Genomic DNA, 17720 nt, shown 5'->3' with positions numbered 1-17720 from the left:
ATTTCCTAATAGTCAATATTTTTCTAAGTATACTTGCTTGGAAATTGCTGTGCAAAGTTTTATGATGCCCAGCAGAGTTTTTCTGATGGATAAAACCCAAGACATGTCACATGCTATGTTCAGATAAGTACTTACAAATAATTTTAGCAGTCTGACAAAAAACAAAATTCAATTCTGCAAATAAGTAAATCCAATCTATTTTGAGAGTTTTGAAAAAACAACATTCAGTTCATGGACGAAGCTAAAGACTTGTCATATGCAATGTACAAATCATGCTTCCAGACACAGAAGAAAGGCAAAAGAAAACCTTACAATTTCATTTTTGAACTTTTTGTATTTCAAAATGAGACTATTCTTATAAAACATTCAAAGCTATCTAGACAGTAGGGAACCTGCAGTTTTCCTAATATACCACAATACAGTTGAAATTTGAATAAGTATGCTCTTATTTTTAGAACAACTAAAATGTTTCCAAAAGATTCTATTGATAGTTTTCTTTGTGTGCTTATTTGGAAAGTGCAGTGACAAGATTTAAAAATGGCTACAGAGTTTGGACTTGTCTGATCGATAAAACCCAAGACTTGCCAAAAGCTATGTGTCAATCATGCATAAATAGAAGAAAGGCAATTGAAAAATGATGAAGGCAAGATTCATAAGTATGTACAAATTCTATTGGGAGTATGGCAAAAACAAAACTCAGTTGATGCTATTGACTTAGCCAATTGAGAAAATCAGATATATATAAACCATGAGATGCACTGTAAAAAAGTAATAGAGGGCTCATCCAGGATTTGAACCCGGGACCTCTCACACCCAAAGCGAGAATCATACCCCTAGACCAACGAGCCAACTGAAGTAAATTTGTTTTATTTGATTTCTTAACTGTTTTTATGTGAAAATTTTATTATTTTAAAGCAGTCACTAATGTATACAAGGTGGAAATATTAACATAAGTAATATATTTCCTAATAGTCAATATTTGTCTAAGTATACTTGCTTGGAAATTGCTGTGCAAAGTTTTATGATGCCCAGCAGAGTTTTTCTGATGGATAAAACCCAAGTGATGTCACATGCTATGTTCAGATAAGTACTTACAAATAATTTTAGCAGTCTGACAAAAAACAAAATTCAATTCTGCAAATAAGTAAATCCAATCTATTTTGAGAGTTTTGAAAAAACAACATTCAGTTGAAATTCACTCAGGAAATTGACTTCAATAAGATAATGGAACCATGTCAAAGAATCTGAAAAGTTGGGCTCATCCAGGATTTGAACCCGTGACCTCTCGCACCCAAAGTGAGAATCAAAGAGTCATCAAGTAAGCATGTTTTAATTGATTTCTTAACTGTTTTTATGTGAAAAAGGTATTCTTTTAAAGCAGTCACTAATGCTTAAAAGGAGGAAATATTAGCATAATTAAAATATTTCCTAATAGTCAATATTTTTCTAAGTATACTTGCTTGGAAATTGCGGTGCAAAGTTTTATGATGCCCAGCAGAGTTTTTCTGATGGATAAAACCCAAGACATATCACATGCTATGTGCAGGTAAGTAATTAGAAATAATTTTAGCAGCTTGACAAAAAACAAAATTCAATTGTGCAAATAAGTAAATCCAATCTATTTTGTGAGTTTTTAAAAAATAATATTCAGTTGAAGATTTGACTCAGAAAATTGACTTCAATAAGATAATGGAACCATGTCAAAGAATCTGAAAATTTGGGCTCATCCACGATTTGAACCTGGGACCTCTCACACCCTAAGCGAGAATCATAACCCTAGACCAACAAGCCACCTACCTGACCATTTTTCTATTGATTTTTCAATTGATTTAAAGAAAATAGCTTTTTGTTTTTAAAAACACCATATACATTTATGTAAAAATGAATTTTTAGAATAAATAAAATATTTCCTTATGGTCCAGTAGATAGTTTTCTAAGTATGCATATAGGAAAAGTGCAGGGACGAGATTTGTGAGAGCCTACAGAGTTTGGACTTCTCTCTTGGATGAAGCTAAAGACTTGTAATATGCAATGTAGAAATCATGCTTCCAGACACAGAAGAAAGGCAAAAGAAAACCTTGCAATTTCATTTTTGAACTTTTTGTGTTTCAAAATGAGACTATTCTTTTAAATCATTCAAAGCTATCTAGACAGTAGGGAACCTGCAGTTTTCCTAATATACCACAATACAGTTGAAATTTGAATAAGTATGCTCTTATTTTTAGAACAACTAAAATGTTTCCGTAAGATTCTATTGATAGTTTTCTTTGTGTGCTTATTTGGAAAGTGCAGTGACAAGATTTAAAAATGGCTACAGAGTTTGGACTTGTCTGATCGATAAAACCCAAGACTTTTCAAAAGCTATGTGTAAATCATGCATAAATAGAAGAAAGGCAATTGAAAAATGATGAAGGCAAGATTCATAAGTATGTACAAATTCTATTCGGAGTATGGCAAAAACAAAACTCAGTTGATGCTATTGACTTAGCCAATTGAGAAAATCAGATATATATAAACCATGAGATGCACAGTAAAAAAGAAATAGAGGGCTCGACCGGGATTTGAAGCCGGGACCTCTCGCACCCAAAGCGAGAATCATACCCCTAGACCAACGAGCCAACTGAAGTAAATGAGTTTTATTTGATTTCTTAACTGTTTTTATGTGAAAATTTTATTTTTTTAAAGCAGTCACTAATGTATACAAGGAGGAAATATTAGCATAAATAAAATATTTCCTAATAGTCAATATTTTTCTAAGTATACTTGCTTGGAAATTGCTGTGCAAAGTTTTATGATGCCCAGCAGAGTTTTTCTAATGGATAAAACCCAAGACATGTCACATGCTATGTGCAGATAAGTACTTACAAATAATATTAGCAGTTTGGCAAAAAACAAAATTCAATTCTGCAAATAAGTAAATCCAATCTATTTTGAGAGTTTTGAAAAAACAACATTCAGTTGAAATTCACTCAGGAAATTGACTTCAATAAGATAATGGAACCATGTCAAAGAATCTGAAAAGTTGGGCTCATCCAGGATTTGAACCCGTGAACTCTCGCACCCAAAGTGAGAATCATAGAGTCATCCAGTAAGCATGTTTTATTTGATTTCTTAACTGTTTTTATGTGAAAATGGTATTCTTTTAAAGCAGTCACTAATGCTTACAAGGAGGAAATATTAGCATAATTAAAATATTTCCTAATAGTCAATATTTTTCTAAGTATACTTGCTTGGAAATTGCTGTGCAAAGTTTTATGATGCCCAGCAGAGTTTTTCTGATGGATAAAACCCAAGACATGTCACATGCTATGTGCAGGTAAGTAATTACATATAATTTTAGCAGCTTGACAAAAAACAAAATTCAATTGTGCAAATAAGTAAATCCAATCTATTTTGTGAGTTTTTAAAAAATAATATTCAGTTGAAGATTTGACTCAGAAAATTGACTTCAATAAGATAATGGAACCATGTCAAAGAATCTGGAAATTTGGGCTCGTCCACAATTTGAACCTGGGACCTCTCACACCCTAAGCGAGAATCATAACCCTAGACCAACAAGCCACCTACCTGACCATTTTTCTATTGATTTTTCAATTGATTTAAAGAAAATAGCTTTTTGTTTTTAAAAACACCATATACAATTATGTAAAAATGAATTTGTAGAATAAATAAAATATTTCCTTATGGTCCAGTAGATAGTTTTCTAAGTATGCATATAGGAAAAGTGCAGGGACAAGATTTGTGAGAGCCTACAGAGTTTGGACTTCTCTCTTGGATGAAGCTAAAGACTTGTCATATGCAATGTACAAATCATGCTTCCAGACACAGAAGAAAGGCAAAAGAAAACCTTGCAATTTCATTTTTGAACTTTTTGTGTTTCAAAATGAGACTATTCTTTTAAATCATTCAAAGCTATCTAGACAGTAGGGAACCTGCAGTTTTCCTAATATACCACAATACAGTTGAAATTTGAATAAGTATGCTCTTATTTTTAGAACAACTAAAATGTTTCCGTAAGATTCTATTGATAGTTTTCTTTGTGTGCTTATTTGGAAAGTGCAGTGACAAGATTTAAAAATGGCTACAGAGTTTGGACTTGTCTGATCGATAAAACCCAAGACTTGTCAAAAGCTATGTGTAAATCATGCATAAATAGAAGAAAGGCAATTGAAAAATGATGAAGGCAAGATTCATAAGTATGTACAAATTCTATTGGGAGTATGGCAAAAACAAAACTCAGTTGATGCTATTGACTTAGCCAATTGAGAAAATCAGATATATATAAACCATGAGATGCACAGTAAAAAAGAAATGGAGGGCTCGACCAGGATTTGAACCCAGGACCTCTTGCACCCAAAGCAAGAATCATACCCCTAGACCAACGAGGCAACTGAAGTAAATGTGTTTTATTTGATTTCTTAACTGTTATTATGTGAAAATTGTATTTTTTTAAAGCAGTCACTAATGTATACAAGGAGGAAATATTAGCATAAATAAAATATTTCCTAATAGTCAATATTTTTCTAAGTATACTTGCTTGGAAATTGCTGTGCAAAGTTTTATGATGCCCAGCAGAGTTTTTCTGATGGATAAAACCCAAGACATGTCACATGCTATGTGCAGATAAGTACTTACTAATAATTTTAGCAGTTTGACAAAAAACAAAATTCAATTGTGCAAATAAGCAAATCTAATCTATTTTGAGAGTTTTGAAAAAACAACATTCAGTTGAAATTCACTCTGGAAATTGACTTCAATAAGATAATGGAACCATGTCAAAGAATCTAAAAATTTGGGCTCGTCCGTGATTTGTACCCGGGACCTCTCGCACCCAAAGTGAGAGTCATAGAATCATCAAGCAAGCATGTTTTATATGATTTCTTAACTGTTTTTATGTGAAAATTTTATTATTTTAAAGCAGTCACTAATGTATACAAGGTGGAAATATTAACATAAGTAATATATTTCCTAATAGTCAATATTTGTCTAAGTATACTTGCTTGGAAATTGCTGTGCAAAGTTTTATGATGCCCAGCAGAGTTTTTCTGATGGATAAAACCCAAGACATGTCACATGCTATGTTCAGATAAGTACTTACAAATAATTTTAGCAGTCTGACAAAAAACAAAATTCAATTCTGAAAATAAGTAAATCCAATCTATTTTGAGAGTTTTGAAAAAACAACATTCAGTTGAAATTCACTCAGGAAATTGACTTCAATAAGATAATGGAACCATGTCAAAGAATCTGAAAAGTTGGGCTTATCCAGGATTTGAACCAGTGACCTCTCGCACCCAAAGTGAGAATCATAGAGTCATCAAGTAAGCATGTTTTATTTGATTTCTTAACTGTTTTTATGTGAAAATGGTATTCTTTTAAAGCAGTCACTAATGCTTACAAGGAGGAAATATTAGCATAATTAAAATATTTCCTAATAGTCAATATTTTTCTAAGTATACTTGCTTGGAAATTGCTGTGCAAAGTTTTATGATGCCCAGCAGAGTTTTTCTGATGGATAAAACCCAAGACATGTCACATGCTATGTGCAGGTAAGTAATTACATATAATTTTAGCAGCTTGACAAAAAACAAAATTCAATTGTGCAAATAAGTAAATCCAATCTATTTTGTGAGTTTTTAAAAAATAATATTCAGTTGAAGATTTGACTCAGAAAATTGACTTCAATAAGATAATGGAACCATGTCAAAGAATCTGGAAATTTGGGCTCGTCCACAATTTAAACCTGGGACCTCTCACACCCTAAGCGAGAATCATAACCCTAGACCAACAAGCCACCTACCTGACCATTTTTCTATTGATTTTTCAATTGATTTAAAGAAAATAGCTTTTTGTTTTTAAAAACACCATATACATTTATGTAAAAATGAATTTGTAGAATAAATAAAATATTTCCTTATGGTCCAGTAGATAGTTTTCTAAGTATGCATATAGGAAAAGTGCAGGGACAAGATTTGTGAGAGCCTACAGAGTTTGGACTTCTCTCTTGGATGAAGCTAAAGACTTGTAATATGCAATGTACAAATCATGCTTCCAGACACAGAAGAAAGGCAAAAGAAAACCTTGCAATTTCATTTTTGAACTTTTTGTGTTTCAAAATGAGACTATTCTTTTAAATCATTCAAAGCTATCTAGACAGTAGGAAACCTGCAGTTTTCCTAATATACCACAATACAGTTGAAATTTGAATAAGTATGCTCTTATTTTTAGAACAACTAAAATGTTTCCAAAAGATTCTATTGATAGTTTTCTTTGTATGCTTATTTGGAAAGTGCAGTGACAAGATTTAAAAATGGCTACAGAGTTTGGACTTGTCTGATCGATAAAACCCAAGACTTGTCAAAAGCTATGTGTAAATCATGCATAAATTGAAGAAAGGCAATTGAAAAATGATGAAGGCAAGATTCATAAGTATGTACAAATTCTATTGGGAGTATGGCAAAAACAAAACTCAGTTGATGCTATTGACTTAGCCAATTGAGAAAATCATATATATATAAACCATGAGATGCACAGTAAAAAAGAAATAGAGGGCTCGACCGGGATTTGAAGCCGGGACCTCTCGCACCCAAAGCGAGAATCATACCCCTAGACCAACGAGCCAACTGAAGTAAATGAGTTTTATTTGATTTCTTAACTGTTTTTATGTGAAAATTTTTTTTTTTTAAAGCAGTCACTAATGTATACAAGGAGGAAATATTAGCATAAATAAAATATTTCCTAATAGTCAATATTTTTCTAAGTATACTTGCTTGGAAATTGCTGTGCAAAGTTTTATGATGCCCAGCAGAGTTTTTCTGATGGATAAAACCCAAGACATGTCACATGCTAGGTTCAGATAAGTACTTACAAATAATTTTAGCAGTCTGACAAAAAACAAAATTCAATTCTGCAAATAAGTAAATCCAATCTATTTTGAGAGTTTTGAAAAAACAACATTCAGTTGAAATTCACTCAGAAAATTGACTTCAATAAGATAATGGAACCATGTCAAAGAATCTGGAAATTTGGGCTCGTCCACAATTTGAACCTGGGACCTCTCACACCCTAAGCGAGAATCATAACCCTAGACCAACAAGCCACCTACCTGACCATTTTTCTATTGATTTTTCAATTGATTTAAAGAAAATAGCTTTTTGTTTTTAAAAACACCATATACATTTATGTAAAAATGAATTTGTAGAATAAATAAAATATTTCCTTATGGTCCAGTAGATAGTTTTCTAAGTATGCATATAGGAAAAGTGCAGGGACAAGATTTGTGAGAGCCTACAGAGTTTGGACTTCTCTCTTGGATGAAGCTAAAGACTTGTAATATGCAATGTACAAATCATGCTTCCAGACACAGAAGAAAGGCAAGAGAAAACCTTGCAATTTCATTTTTGAACTTTTTGTGTTTCAAAATGAGACTATTCTTTTAAATCATTCAAAGCTATCTAGACAGTAGGAAACCTGCAGTTTTCCTAATATATTACAATACAGTTGAAATTTGAATAAGTATGCTCTTATTTTTAGAACAACTAAAATGTTTCCAAAAGATTCTATTGATAGTTTTCTTTGTATGCTTATTTGGAAAGTGCAGTGACAAGATTTAAAAATGGCTACAGAGTTTGGACTTGTCTGATCGATAAAACCCAAGACTTGTCAAAAGCTATGTGTAAATCATGCATAAATAGAAGAAAGGCAATTGAAAAATGATGAAGGCAAGATTCATAAGTATGTACAAATTCTATTGGGAGTATGGCAAAAACAAAACTCAGTTGATGCTATTGACTTAGCCAATTGAGAAAATCAGATATATATAAACCATGAGATGCACAGTAAAAAAGAAATAGAGGGCTCGACCGGGATTTGAAGCCGGGACCTTTCGCACCCAAAGCGAGAATCATAACCCTAGACCAACGAGCCAACTGAAGTAAATGAGTTTTATTTGATTTCTTAACTGTTTTTATGTGAAAATTTTATTTTTTTAAAGCAGTCACTAATGTATACAAGGAGGAAATATTAGCATAAATAAAATATTTCCTAATAGTCAATGTTTTTCTAAGTATACTTGCTTGGAAATTGCTGTGCAAAGTTTTATGATGCCCAGCAGAGTTTTTCTAATGGATAAAACCCAAGACATGTCACATGCTATGTGCAGATAAGTACTTACAAATAATATTAGCAGTTTGGCAAAAAACAAAATTCAATTCTGCAAATAAGTAAATCCAATCTATTTTGAGAGTTTTGAAAAAACAACATTCAGTTGAAATTCACTCAGGAAATTGACTTCAATAAGATAATGGAACCATGTCAAAGAATCTGAAAAGTTGGGCTTATCCAGGATTTGAACCAGTGACCTCTCGCACCCAAAGTGAGAATCATAGAGTCATCAAGTAAGCATGTTTTATTTGATTTCTTAACTGTTTTTATGTGAAAATGGTATTCTTTTAAAGCAGTCACTAATGTATACAAGGAGGAAATATTAGCATAAATAAAATATTTCCTAATAGTCAATATTTTTCTAAGTATACTTGCTTGGAAATTGCTGTGCAAAGTTTTATGATGCCCAGCAGAGTTTTTCTGAAGGATAAAACCCAAGACATGTCACATGCTATGTGCAGGTAAGTAATTACATATAATTTTAGCAGCTTGACAAAAAACAAAATTCAATTGTGCAAATAAGTAAATCCAATCTATTTTGTGAGTTTTTAAAAAATAATATTCAGTTGAAGATTTGACTCAGAAAATTGACTTCAATAAGATAATGGAACCATGTCAAAGAATCTGAAAATGTGGGCTCGTCCACAATTTGAACCTGGGACCTCTCACACCCTAAGCGAGAATCATAACCCTAGACCAACAAGCCACCTACCTGACAATTTTTCTATTGATTTTTCAATTGATTTAAAGAAAATAGCTTTTTGTTTTTAAAAACACCATATACATTTATGTAAAAATGAATTTGTAGAATAAATAAAATATTTCCTTATGGTCCAGTAGATAGTTTTCTAAGTATGCATATAGGAAAAGTGCAGGGACAAGATTTGTGAGAGCCTACAGAGTTTGGACTTCTCTCTTGGATGAAGCTAAAGACTTGTCATATGCAATGTACAAATCATGCTTCCAGACACAGAAGAAAGGCAAATGAAAACCTTGCAATTTCATTTTTGAACTTTTTGTGTTTCAAAATGAGACTATTCTTTTAAAACATTCAAAGCTATCTAGACAGTAGGGAACCTGCAGTTTTCCTAATATACCACAATACAGTTGAAATTTAAATAAGTATGCTCTTATTTTTAGAACAACTAAAATGTTTCCGTAAGATTCTATTGATAGTTTTCTTTGTGTGCTTATTTGGAAAGTGCAGTGACAAGATTTAAAAATGGCTACAGAGTTTGGACTTGTCTGATCGATAAAACCCAAGACTTGCCAAAAGCTATGTGTCAATCATGCATAAATAGAAGAAAGGCAATTGAAAAATGATGAAGGCAAGATTCATAAGTATGTACAAATTCTATTGGGAGTATGGCAAAAACAAAACTCAGTTGATGCTATTGACTTAGCCAATTGAGAAAATCAGATATATATAAACCATGAGATGCACCGTAAAAAAGAAATAGAGGGCTCGTCCAGGATTTGAACCCAGGACCTCTCGCACCCAAAGCGAGAATCATACCCCTAGACCAACGAGCCAACTGAAGTAAATTTGTTTTATTTGATTTCTTAACTGTTTTTATGTGAAAATTTTATTATTTTAAAGCAGTCACTAATGTATACAAGGTGGAAATATTAACATAAGTAATATATTTCCTAATAGTCAATATTTTTCTAAGTATACTTGCTTGGAAATTGCTGTGCAAAGTTTTATGATGCCCAGCAGAGTTTTTCTGATGGATAAAACCCAAGACATGTCACATGCTATGTTCAGATAAGTACTTACAAATAATTTTAGCAGTCTGACAAAAAACAAAATTAAATTCTGCAAATAAATAAATCCAATCTATTTTGAGAGTTTTGAAAAAACAACATTCAGTTGAAATTCACTCAGGAAATTGACTTCAATAAGATAATGGAACCATGTCAAAGAATCTGAAAAGTTGGGCTTATCCAGGATTTGAACCCGTGACCTCTCGCACCCAAAGTGAGAATCATAGAGTCATCAAGTAAGCATGTTTTATTTGATTTCTTAACTGTTTTTATGTGAAAATGGTATTCTTTTAAATCAGTCACTAATGCTTACAAGGAGGAAATATTAGCATAATTAAAATATTTCCTAATAGTCAATATTTTTCTAAGTATACTTGCTTGGAAATTGCTGTGCAAAGTTTTATGATGCCCAGCAGAGTTTTTCTGATGGATAAAACCCAAGACATGTCACATGCTATGTACAGGTAAGTAATTACATATAATTTTAGCAGCTTGACAAAAAACAAAATTCAATTGTGCAAATAAGTAAATCCAATCTATTTTGTGAGTTTTTAAAAAACAACATTCAGTTGAAATTCTCTCTGGAAATTGACTTCAATAAGATAATGGAACCATGTCAAAGAATCTGAAAATTTGGGCTCGTCTACAATTTGAATCTGGGACCTCTCGCACCGTAAGCGAGAATCATAACCCTAGACCAACAAGCCACCTACCTGAACATTTTTCTATTGATTTTTCAATTGATTTAAAGAAAATAGCTTTTTGTTTGTAAAAACACCATATACATTTATGTAAAAATGAATTTGTAGAATAAATAAAATATTTCCTTATGGTCCAGTAGATAGTTTTCTAAGTATGCATATAGGAAAAGTGCAGGGACAAGATTTGTGAGTGCCTACAGAGTTTGGACTTCTCTCATGGACGAAGCTAAAGACTTGTCATATGCGATGTACAAATCATGCTTCCAGACACAGAAGAAAGGCAAATGAAAACCTTGCAATTTCATTTTTGAACTTTTTGTGTTTCAAAATGAGACTATTCTTTTAAAACATTCAAAGCTATCTAGACAGTAGGGAACCTGCAGTTTTCCTAATATACCACAATACAGTTGAAATTTGAATAAGTATGCTCTTATTTTTAGAACAACTAAAATGTTTCCGTAAGATTCTATTGATAGTTTTCTTTGTGTGCTTATTTGGAAAGTGCAGTGACAAGATTTAAAAATGGCTACAGAGTTTGGACTTGTCTGATCGATAAAACCCAAGACTTGCCAAAAGCTATGTGTCAATCATGCATAAATAGAAGAAAGGCAATTGAAAAATGATGAAGGCAAGATTCATAAGTATGTACAAATTCTATTGGGAGTATGGCAAAAACAAAACTCAGTTGATGCTATTGACTTAGCCAATTGAGAAAATCAGATATATATAAACCATGAGATGCACCGTAAAAAAGAAATAGAGGGCTCGTCCAGGATTTGAACCCAGGACCTCTCGCACCCAAAGCAAGAATCATACCCCTAGATAAACAAGCCAACCGAAAAAAGTTTTTTTTTTTTGATTTCTTAACTATTTTAAGTGAAAATGGTATTCTTTTAAAGCAGTCACTAATGTATACAAGGAAGAAATATTAGCATAAATAAAATATTTCCTAATAGTCAATATTTTTCTAAGTATACTTGCTTGGAAATTGCTGTGCAAAGTTTTATGATGCCCAGCAGAGTTTTTCTGATGGATAAAACCCAAGACATGTCACATGCTATGTGCAGATAAGTACTTACAAATAATTTTAGCAGTTTGACAAAAAACATAATTCAATTCTGCAAATAAGTAAATCCAATCTATTTTGAGAGTTTTGAAAAAACAATATTCAGTTGAAATTCACTCTGGAAATTAACTTCAATAAGATAATGGAACCATGTCAAAGAATCTAAAAATTTGGGCTCATCCGGGATTTGAACTCGTGACCTCTCGCACCCAAAGTGAGAATCATAGAGTTATCAAGTAAGCATGTTTTATTTGATTTCTTAACTGTTTTTATGTGAAAATTGTATTATTTTAAAGCAGTCACTAATGTATATATGGTGGAAATATTAGAATAAATAAAATATTTCCTAATAGTCAATATTTTTCTAAGTATACTTGCTTGGAAAATGCTGTGCAAAGTTTTATGATGATTCAAGAAAAGGAAAGTGGACAGGGGGATTCTCATAACCACACAGGACTAAAGTGTCAATTGATAGAAGTATTCAGTATAATAGTCAAAGACCAGCATATTTTAAAGAATTAAAATAGTATTTATTTCCTTAATAATTGTCATAGAATTGCCGGTGGTGCACCATTGGAAAAGTACAGATAGTACTTATATAGTGGGTATTGAGTCATAATAGAAAATGACTCAGAAAAAAGAAATTTCCTTTTTTGATGCACTCTTGTTACCTAATAATTAGTACATTGAATATCAGTACAGTATAAAACTTAACTTTTAATTATTGGACAAACAAACACAACAAAAGACATACATACAAAAAATCTGCTCGCAATCAAAGTATATAATGCTGCAGATAACTTGCTCAGCTTATAATGCTGCAAATAATTTACTCCCTTCAGGAGTGTTAATTGTTAAACTGGCTCAAAACAATTAATATAATCTATATAGGTCTATTATTACTCCAATCAATTGTGCTATATCAGCTAGTTTACTAAATACATAATTGGTTATTTCATCAATGTGAATAGACCTTATATTGAACAAGAGAAATTATAAAAAGTGAAATATATCAGTCAAAGGACCAATTTGTATTATCGTTCCTTGAAATATAGATAACAGTCCCGTTACAGGTATAAATTAAACATAGCAGGGTTACTCACATCCTCATAATTAACCCCTGTCAGAGTATTTGCATATGGTATAAGCAAAGATGTCAAAAAATAAATGTACATACAGAACCAGGTAGTTGATAGTATATATCATTCCATCCATATACCTATTCTTATTTGTGTATAGCAATAATGTTTAAATCCACATAATTAACCCCTGCTCAGAAAGCCACAATCAACAATGTCCAATATTAGATCAATTAAAGAATATAATACTTGATGGCATTTGTATCCACATTAAATACATTGTAGATCGTAATCTGGAGGCAGTTCAAAGTATAGGGTATTTGTAGATAATAATATATGGGACCAATCCAGGTAAATTATATTCTGAAAAGACCCCCACCCTGTTGGGGGAAGACCACTCACCCCTGTTTCCATTTACCCTAATGGGTATTGAACGGATCAGAGGGAGATGGAGACCTCCTGGGTGTAGGGTGAAACAATAGGACACAAAGAGAGTCATTGGTTCCTACTTTCCCAGCTAACACCGGTATCCCCCTGTTGCAGATATTGCAGCGCAGGGCGTTATAACCGGTGACAGCGGGATGAGGGGGCAGACGGAATAACCTGGTAGCCTGATATACAAGTCTGGCAGGGGAGGGATGATCGGGAGCGGCGTCCCGCTAGGTAACCTTGCTGCCGTCAGAAGCCGGGTCACATGGGTGCCCTGTGATGCCCGGAGTCCTGGCGCTGGCTGATGACGCGCGTTTCACATAGAGAGCTTGTTCACATCAGAGCCTATGTTATCCCTGTGACAGCTTCTCCTTAAAAAGCCCCAGGGTTTATGTTAATTGTCATGATTGACATGGGTAATTTAGAGATTATTGATCTCTCATTATTGGTTTAGTGTCTTTTAAGTAAAAAATAAAAAAATAAATCAATACTAGTTGAGTCTTGGGGTAATTTATCAATTATTACATAGCTGAACATAAATTATAACGAAATTGTAATAGATTGTGTATACTGGACACCAATACATAACTTAAATTAGACATAATTACGTGTAATATCATTATTTGAGACATATAGTCTTTATTATTCTCATAGTTGAGATATAATTAAACAGCCAGACATCAGTCACAATAGAGTGTAGATATATATTATTAAGGCATCCTTATACGTAATAAAATGAATTTATTTACTTCACAAAATAAATATAAAACCCCCAATAATCAGGTTATAAATTAGTAAAAAAAATTTTTTATATAATTCATATTGCATTAAAAATATAACCACAAAAAATAGAATTCAAGATTAAAGTAACATTATGATTCGATACAGTGATAGAATGTGATAAAGTATGTGATTCCATATAGTGTTCATTATGTGATCGATAGTATCATAGTTATATAAGGGAGATGACCTCCAAAATATATTCAAAATAATTGTGACATTAAAACAAAAAATATAATAAATATAGATAATGTTAAATAAAAAGTGTTGATTTATGTTAGACAAAAAACTAACTAAATACAAGTGTAAGAAGTGCTGAAGTGACTATCTATCAGTTAATATGACTGAAAAGAATCCAAATTATAATATATAAAAAATAAGGGGTATCTAAAAATTAAATAAATAGGATCAAATCATATAAATATTAATAATATTCTAAAAATGACACAATTATATATATATACACTCCACTAATATAAGGTTAATCAGTCAATGTAGTACCAACCAATAGTTGTTTATTGAATAAAAGTTGGAGAGAGAATACAGAAAATGCTGTTTATAGTGATTAACAGGATTACTAGAGACATTCAAGTCAATTATTCCTAATAGAAAGAGGGAAAATTACCTATATTATCTCCTACCTAAACCAACTTATGTTATAGACGGAACATCTCTACATATACATGTACTGGTAAAGGGAGAGAGAAAGGTTTTTTTAGTTTATGGCATCCGTATTAAACTTCATGTCGGCAAAAAGACTCCATAATTATTAGATTCATTGAGTCCTTTTGGTATTAATAAACCCATTTGAAAAATCCATTTACTTTCCATCTTTGAAAGTTCTTTAGTGGTATCACCTCCTCTTATGCCCATATGTAATCTCTCAAGTCCAAAAACTCTTAAGTCTTTACTGTTGTTAGGATGAGCACGTAGGAAATGTCTCACCACTGAGGTGAGTTGCTTATTCTTCCTTAAGTCCGATGCTGCATTCCGAATGTTCCCAAGATGTTCTAGGATCCTTGATTTTAACATCCTTGTAGTCATTCCTATATATTGCCTATCACATGGACATCTGATGCAATAGATCACATTCGTGGTTTTACAATTGATGTAATCATTAATTTTGATATTGTCGCCATATTTGTCTTTTACCACCGATTGTTGGATCATGTATTCACATACTTTACATGATCCACATGGGTAAGTGCCCTTAATCCTGTTCTTATTTGTGGATGTTCTGACAAAATGACTCCGGACCAATTTATCCTTTAGATTCGGGGATCGCCTCCAACTCATTGATATCCTTGGGCCCAATTTTTGGTTCAGATCTACATCATTAAGTAGAATATGCCAATATTTGTTAAGAGCATCCTGAATTTTATACCACTCATAACAAAAATCGCCCACAAATCTCATTTCTGGGGGTTCATTTTGTAGTTTCAATTTCTTTCTTTTGCTTTCCTGAAAAATCAGGGTGTCCCTGTTTGTTATTAGCAGTGAAGATTTTACTTTTTTGATGCTCCTCATGCTATATCCTCTTTCTACAAGTCTTGTCGCCAATTCTTCGCTCTTTACTTTATACACCTCATCATCAGAGCAATTGCGTCTTAGACGCAGGAATTCCCCTCTTGGGATATTTGAGAGTGTAGATGGAAAGTGTGAGCTTGAGCAATGAAGCAGGCTGTTAGTTGCTGTTTCTTTTCTATACAGCTCAGTTGATAACATATTATTACTGTCTCTATAGAGTTTCAGATCTAGGAATGTTACCTCAGATTCACTTATATTGTGGGTCAGTCTCAGGTTCAGATCATTTTCATTGAGTAATGTAATGAATTCCTCGAGGGGTGCTCTTTCTCCCTCCCATATCAAGAGAACATCATCTATGTATCTCATCCACATCATGATGTTTTTTGTAAATCTGTCGTATTTTTCATGAAAAACGATTTCTTGTTCCCACCAACCTAGATATAGGTTGGCGTAAGTGGGTGCACATGCTGCCCCCATAGCCGTGCCCCTGATCTGTGTATAGAACATATTATTAAATGTAAAAACATTTTTATTCAAAATGAAATGTAAAAGTTCCAGTAAGAATTCCTTGAAATCGTCTATTCCTTCTGTTTTCAAAAAATATTCAACAGCTTTAATCCCCTTTTGATGGCTAATGCTGGTATAGAGGGATTCAACATCTAAACTCACCAATAAAGAATTACTTTCCAATTTAATATCATGGATTTTGGTTAGTACATCTGTCGTGTCCCGTGTGTATGAGGACAAACTCTCCACATGTTTTCTTGAATGTATATCGACAAAGGTACTTGCTCTCTCAGAAATACCACCTATCCCTGAGACAATTGGTCTGCCGGGAGGTTTTTTTATATCTTTATGTACCTTTGGAAGTAGGTAAAAACTGGGAGTACGAGGATTATCATTTTTAAGATATTCAAATTCCTGTTTGGTTATAGTACCATTGGATCTTGCTCTATTGATAATCCCATCATAGATGATTTTACAATTCTCTGTTGGGTTGAACATTGACTTGTGATAACATTCCTGATTGTTCAGTTGTCTCATTGCTTCTGCCATATACATAGAGATAGGCCAGATCACTATGTTGCCCCCTTTATCAGAGGGCTTGATGACCACATCATTCCATTTTGTTATTTCATTTAAGGCTTGTCTTTCTTTTTTACTGAGATTATCCCTATATCTCGGAATCTTCCTCATCTTGTGCATTTGGTCTAGTTCTTTGCTTACTAGACTAATAAATATTCCCACTTCTGGGCATATATGGTCCTGTGGGGTAAAGTTAGATTTTTTCTTACAGATTATACAACCTGATTGTGCCCCACTCTCCTTCTCTGAGGAAAGTTCTTCTAGAATTTGAACCATTTCCTGATCTTGTGTCGTCAGGAGACCCGTGTCTTCTCCATCTTGTGGTATAAATTTATCTTGTTGGGCATGAAATTTGGTTAGTAGTAATTTTCTACCAAATAATTTCAAATCCCTTTCCCAACCAAATCTATTCAAGCTTTTCATGGGTGAGAATGTTAGTCCACGACTAAGCACCTCTGTTTGATCAAATGTTAGGGAGTGCTCTGAGAGATTGATAATCTTCAGTTGTGAGTCATTTATCAAAAATTTTTGTTTCTCCTCATTGGGTACTTTATGATGGGTGGGGAATCCCACCTGGGAGTTTCGTATCCCCCTCTTCTTCCCCCTCCTTGTTTTCCTCTTGGCGGACGACCTCTTTTTCCTGGGCCATAGCCTAAAAAAGGAGGAATCTCTATTTGTTCCAAGGGGTTTGGTCCCATAATTGGGGAAATATGCGGATTAGATTGTAACTCCTCTCCTCCTGAGGATTCAGCCTCTGAAGATGTGTAATTATCTTGAAATCTATCCCTATGTACCTGTTCCTTGTTCTTTTTGCTCCATTTAAAAATTCTATCCATCTGATAATCTTTTTTATCCCGAAGGAATTTCCTCTTCTTCCTTTCAATGATGGTTTTTTCATAGTCCTCCAGATCCTTTCTATTCTTTTCGAATTGATTTTGAAAGTCTGTATCCTTTTCCCATGTTTCTAGGGCTTTCCCCAAATTTCCTATCTCTTTTTCACACTCTTCTAATACCAAATGATGATGTTTAATGAGGATATTCATAAGATCATGTGAACATTTTAATAGGCATTTATCCCATTCCTCTGATAGATTGTCCGTTATAAGGTCATAGGCTGGGAAA

The 17720-nt window shown here is 33.0% G+C and overlaps 2 non-coding genes across 2 annotated transcripts; both read right to left on the bottom strand.

The window, feature by feature from the left end:
- Window positions 1-776: 776 nt before the first annotated feature.
- On the bottom strand, window positions 777-848 carry TRNAP-UGG (transfer RNA proline (anticodon UGG)). The gene has a single exon. It is a non-coding gene; the product is annotated as a tRNA-Pro (tRNA).
- An 8776-nt stretch (window positions 849-9624) lies between these two features.
- On the bottom strand, window positions 9625-9696 carry TRNAP-UGG (transfer RNA proline (anticodon UGG)). The gene has a single exon. It is a non-coding gene; the product is annotated as a tRNA-Pro (tRNA).
- Between the last annotated feature and the right edge of the window lie 8024 nt (window positions 9697-17720).

Source organism: Taudactylus pleione, unplaced genomic scaffold (assembly GCF_031769625.1).
Source record: "Taudactylus pleione unplaced genomic scaffold, aTauple2 ptg000317l, whole genome shotgun sequence".
In the NCBI taxonomy this organism is placed as follows: domain Eukaryota; kingdom Metazoa; phylum Chordata; class Amphibia; order Anura; family Myobatrachidae; genus Taudactylus; species Taudactylus pleione.
Note: the sequence above shows the minus strand (reverse complement) of the source record. Positions and strands in the feature narration are given on the sequence as shown.